Here is a 6000-nt window from a genome sequence, read left to right as displayed (position 1 = left end):
TCGGGGCGCATGGCATGGGCTGACGTATCCCGCGGGGCTCGATTTACCGGCAATGGGGTGTGGGCTAGGTTGACTCCCAGTGATCACATATTCACATGGAGCCAATGGGAGCGGCCTCCCCCTGAACGACAGCTAGAGTGGTCGATGGAAGAGCAGACACGCGCTTAGCTAGGGTTGCCGGAGCAGCATCACGCGCAGGGGGTCGCGGGCTAGGACGCCGAGGTCACACATGGCGGCACAGATGGGATCACAGGGTAGCGGGGTCAGAGAGACATCGCTGGGATCGTGGGGCGGCTCACCGGGGTCAAGCGGGATGGCGTGCCTGGATCACGGGGGGCCGCTCGGCACTTCGGCATCGTCGCTACGCCTCGCCGCGCTCTCAAGGAGGGCTGGAGTACTCGATAGATTTGAAGTGGTGGTCTAGGTTGACTCTTCAACCGCGGAAGCAGGAAGGGGGAGAGAATGGACGATTCGTTTGCAGGGGAACCGGCGTTGGTGATAAATATGGATGATTCGTTTGCATTAGAACCGAAGGTGGCGATAAATTTTCTCTTTCGACGTTTTGTTGACATGGCAGAGGTGGGAACAAATTTTGGTGAGATGGCATAGTTGATGACGTGGATAGGCTGCATGTTTAGATAAATAGGTTAGTGGGGATGAATCTCTTAGATATATAGGATAAAACTAGGACATAGACCCGTGCGTTGCAACGGGAGATCAAAACCCTGGTTCATATCCTCTATTTGAACATGGCATCCCACCCGTATTGTTTCATATCCTCATTCACGTCCTCTTTCCTTATGTACACTTTCTGTTCATAAGAGGAAAGAGTGAAAATATCACATGATCAGTTTTAGTGTTATCCTAATTTCTAACATTACGTCAAAAGGTGTATATAATTCTATTACCACTATTTTTTTTACATTTTTTTTCAAAAAATCGGATCATCCTTCTATGTATATAATTCTAGTGTTCATAAACCGAATATAATCTCAATTGATCACAAAATCTCTAACATTTTTTGTTAGCTGCATATTAATTTTTGATGAAAATCAATGCTATCAATGAAATAAAATTTTGTGATCAATTGAGTCCGCAAACTTAGGTGTCTCCATAATGAAAAGCTAGGAGTCCGCAATATTTTCATTTGATCGAGGTTTCGTTTTATCCATTTGCTTTGTACGACCATAATTTCCTTTAATTACAAGAGATGGCATGGTCCTCCCTTCCAGCCTCCATTTCACGCGAGTTAACTGATATTCACACCCCAACTTTTTTACTGCGTCCTTTTCTGTCTTCTTTCTTATATTGCGAAATTCCTTTGCTTTCAAGGTTAAATAGGACCCACACTTCAGCCTCTGTTCGTTATTCTTGGTGTCTTTTTTATTCTGTGACAACTCGTGGGCTATATAAACTGATAAAAAATCATGTAAAAAAGCGAGGTGAGACTATTTAAATGCATAATGAGCGGTGTAGTTAACATACACAGGAGCTGGTCCTAGCCTGAAGGAGGCAAATACCAGGTCGTGGGCTCGATCCTTAGTGCAAGTGGCAATTTTTTTGCGAATCCTTCTTCTCAACACAAGAGCAGGCCCATGGCCCAGTACGTTTGTGACATACACCAACAAAAGGCCCAGAGCAGCGTTGGCGTGCATAGACCCTAAAAAACAGCGGTAACGAATATGAATTTGTTTTGTAGCAAAAAATAGTACCACCTCGAATACAGTAAAAAATATATAAAATCACCTAAGCGGGACGAAACCAAGAATATTACCTTGCTTTAATAGTAGGTATAGATATAGATAGGGGATGAGAGAATTACACGGTGGCAAACTGACAATCCTCACCAAGCGTACACGGCCAGGCGCTGACAAGGATGCTAGGGAGCAGGGAGAGAGGGTGCTCAGCCCTGAGACAATAAGGGCTTAAATTACAGGTAAAATGTTACTAAGCCCTCGAGCACCCCGCTTTCGCCCAGGTGCAAGCTTCCTCCTGGATATGGCTAACCAGGTGGGTACGGGAAGGTGTGGCGCCGTCGAAAACGCAAGTGTTCCGGCGTCTCCAAATGGACCATGAGATGAAGGCTGCAAGCATGCCGATGGCCTTGCCATGGCTTGGGGGAGTTGTCCATCACTAGTAGAAAAAGGGGCTTTCGTTCGGGCCTGGCCAGCCCATTAGTCCCGGTTCTTCCACGAACCGGGACCAATGGATGCATTTGTCCTGGTTCGTGAGCCCAGGGGGCCGGCCGGGGCCTCATGGGCATTGGTCCCGGTTCGTATGGACCCATTTGTCCCGGTTCTAGGCATGAACCAGGACCAATGGGCCTCGCTCCTGGCCCACAAACATTGGTCCTGATTCTTGGCTCGAACCGGGACAGAAGGCTGGGCTTTAGTCCCGGTTCCAGCCACGAACCGGGACAAATGAGTTGCCTATATATACCCCATCGCCGTAGTAGAGCACTCCACAGTGCTCTGTTTTTTCTGGACGGCGAGGAGAGGGCATTTGGGTGCTCTAGCTCACCTCCTATGCACACGAGGTGTTCGATGAAATGCCCGAGCCACGCTAGTTAAGCTTTCTCCTCTCAAAGCTCGACCTCCAAGCTCCATTTTCCCCGAGATTTGTCTAGGTTTAGCGATCCGTCATGTCCCGTCCCCTTTTTCACCGCCGTCGATCGCCCGCATCTATCTCGTCGCATGCACCACCGTGGTGAGCCTCTTATCTTCTTCTGAAAGAAAAAAAATTCTTACTTTAGATAGATACTTGTCTAATTTTCTTACTTTTATTATTGCTTGTTATTATATAGTGCGATGGTTTTGGTATCCGCCCCCGTCGGCCCTCGTCCTGGCTATGATTCGGATGTGGTATATATTATCTTTTATAACTATTTGGTTCATTTATTGTTTATGACAATTATGCCCATCAAGTTGACATAGATTTTATTTATGTAGGAGGTAGTTGAACCGGAAATTTCAACCGACCCTATTGTCGAGAGGTTAAATTTTTTTGAAGAAGAAGACAATTACTTGAAAGAAAAAATAAAAAATTAAGGAGGAGAAGATGATATTGGAGTTGCATGTTGCGGATGTCATCGATGATCACAAGATCAAGATGGATGCAATGCGGTTGAAGATTAGAAAGATTAGAAAACATGCCATTCATACCGAGGCTTGGTATCATTATGCCGCTGGATCAATTTTTACCTTGGTTGTGATTATAATCACATTTGTTGTTGCATTGAAAGGTTTTACATAGTTTCAATGTATGGTTTAATTAATTAGATGCTCTGGAGAGCTATATGTTGTTAGATGAGAACTATGTATGCACTTTGGTTTTAATGTGATGATGAACTTCTATTAATTTGGTCACTTATCTATTCATGAGAGCTTACTAAATTAATGATGTGGCTTTGAATGGTGCATTTTGAACACAGAAAAACTATGGAGTTCAAATAAGTTCAAAAAAATGAAATCTCTTTGTAACAGACAAGTTTCCATATGAAACCCTGATACTTCGAAAGAGATTGTCCATTTTCTACACGAAGTGCATCCAGTTTTTGCCGTAAGCCTCTCTACTTTCTTGCACATGCTATGTGGGTGAAATGATGATACCATGCCAACTTTCAACCTTTTCAGAGTTCATTTGTAGTGCCTTTCAATTTCAGGGTCTTATAGCTGAAAATTATCAGTAAATGCATGGAAAATAACAAATGAAGTCAGAAAGGGTTGAAAATTGATGATGTGGCTTTGAATTGTGCATTTTGAACACAGAAAAACTATAGAGTTCAAACAAGTTCAAAAAATAAATCCCTTTGTAACAGACGAGTTTCCGTATGAAACCCTGATATTTCGAAAGAGATTGTCCGTTTTGTACACGAAGTGCATCTAGTTTTTGCCGTAAGCCTCTCTTCTTTCTTGCACATGCTATGTGGGTGAAATGATGATACCATGCCAACTTTCATCCTTTTCAGAGTTCATTTGTAGTGCTTTTCAATTTCAGGGGGTCTTATAGCTGAAAATAATCAGTAAATGCATGAAAAATAACAAATAAAGTCAGAAATGGTTGAAAATTGATGACGTGGCTTTGAATGGTGCATTTTGAACACAGAAAAAGTATGGAGTTCAAATAAGTTCAAAAAAATGCAATCCCTTTGTAACAGACGAGTTTCCGTATGAAACCCTGATACTTCGAAAGAGATTGTCCGTTTTATCCACGGAATGCATCCAATTTTTGCCATAAGCCTCTCTACTTTCTTGCACATGCTATGTGGGTGAAATGATGATACCATGCCAACTTTCAACCTTTTCAGAGTTCATTTGTAGTGCTTTTCAATTTCAGGGTCATATAGCTGAAAATAATCAATAAATGCATGAAAAATAACAAATGAAGTCAGAAAGGGTTGAAAATCGATGATGTGGCTTTGAATGGTGCATTTTGAACACAGAAAAATTATGGAGTTCAAATAAGTTAAAAAAATGAAATCCCTTTGTAACAGACGAGTTTCCGTATGAAACCCTGATACTTCGAAAAAGATTGTCCGTTTTGTACACGAAGTTCATCCAGTTTTTACCGTAACACTATATACTTTCTTACACATGCTATGTGGGTGAAATGATGATACCATGCCAACTTTTAACCTTTTCAGAGTTCATTTGAAATGCTTTTCAATTTCAGGGTCTTATAGCTCGAAATAATCAGTAAATGCATGAAAATTTAATAGCAAAAAGAATTATCATAAAATAAAATAAATAAGTAATTTGAAACAAAATAATATAAACTTTAATAAATATATAAGTAGAAACAAAATAAAACAAAATAAAATTTAATAACATAAATAAAATTTATGAAACTAAAATTATCAAAGTATTTTTTGTTCAAAACATTATAAGCAACCTCTAAAATTTATGAAAATAAAATTATATAAAATTGATGCAACTAAAATTATCAAAGTATTTTTTGTTCAAAATCATTAAAAGCAAAAAGAATTTTCATAAAGAACTTTTTTAAGTAGAAACTTTAATAGCAAAAAGAATTATCATAAAATAAAATAAATAAGTAATTAGAAACAAAATAAAATAAAATAAATAAGTATTTTGTTGTAAGTAGAAACAAAAAATAAAGCAAAAAAGAAAACAAAAAATAGGGAAAAAATAAAAAAATTGCCACATACTAGGCCACCACGGTCTGAATACGACTAGAAACCCATCCATGTGCCAGGATTCAGGCCCGTAGAAGGCCCAGTAGGCTCATCAGACATAGCAGTGACAATTAGGCCCGTAAGCCTGCAATGGACAGGAGCTCGAGAGGGGTGCGACAGTGGGGCTTATAAACCACTGCGCACCCCTCACAACTAGCGAGGTGGGACTAAACTCCCACCACCACCCCGCTGTGCAAGGCCTTTGGTTCCGGTTGGTGGCACCAACTAGGACTAAAGGGGGGCATTGGTCCCGGTTGGTGGCACCAACCGGGACTAAAGGGGTGCATTGGTTCCGGTTGGTACCACCCTTTGGACTGCTGAAAAGAGGCATTTGGCCCCGGTTAGTGGCACCAACCGGTACTAAAGGTCGCATTCGTCCCGGTTGGTGTCACGAACCGGGACCAATGCTTCGTCTATATTACTAGCACTTGTGAAATTCTTCATTCGGTTCGTCTTCCCCGCCCCGACGACGACGCCAGGCTGCCCCTCTGCGCCTCGCCATCACTGTCGTCGCCCTGCCTCCAACGCTGTCCCGCGCCGCCCAGACGCCGTCGCCGCCCCGCGCCCCCTGCCTCCTCGTCGCCCGTCGTCGCGCCCCTCACCCGCCCCCTACCTCCTCGTCGCCCGTCGCCGCGAACCTCACCGTCGCCGCCCCCTGCCTCCTCGTCGCCTGTCGCCGCGCCCCTCACTGTCGCCGTCGCCGCGCCGCTCACCGTCTCCCCCGTGCCCTGCCTCCTTGTCGATCGCCGCCCCCTTAGTGAGCTCATATGAATTTTCCTAATTTAGATGTGTAGTTTAGATGTGTA

Source organism: Triticum urartu, chromosome 1A (assembly GCF_056163025.1).
Source record: "Triticum urartu cultivar PI428250 chromosome 1A, HENAU_Tu73, whole genome shotgun sequence".
NCBI classification, from domain to species: Eukaryota; Viridiplantae; Streptophyta; class Magnoliopsida; order Poales; family Poaceae; genus Triticum; species Triticum urartu.
The sequence above is the reverse complement of the archived record's forward strand: the minus strand, read 5'-3'. Positions refer to the sequence as shown.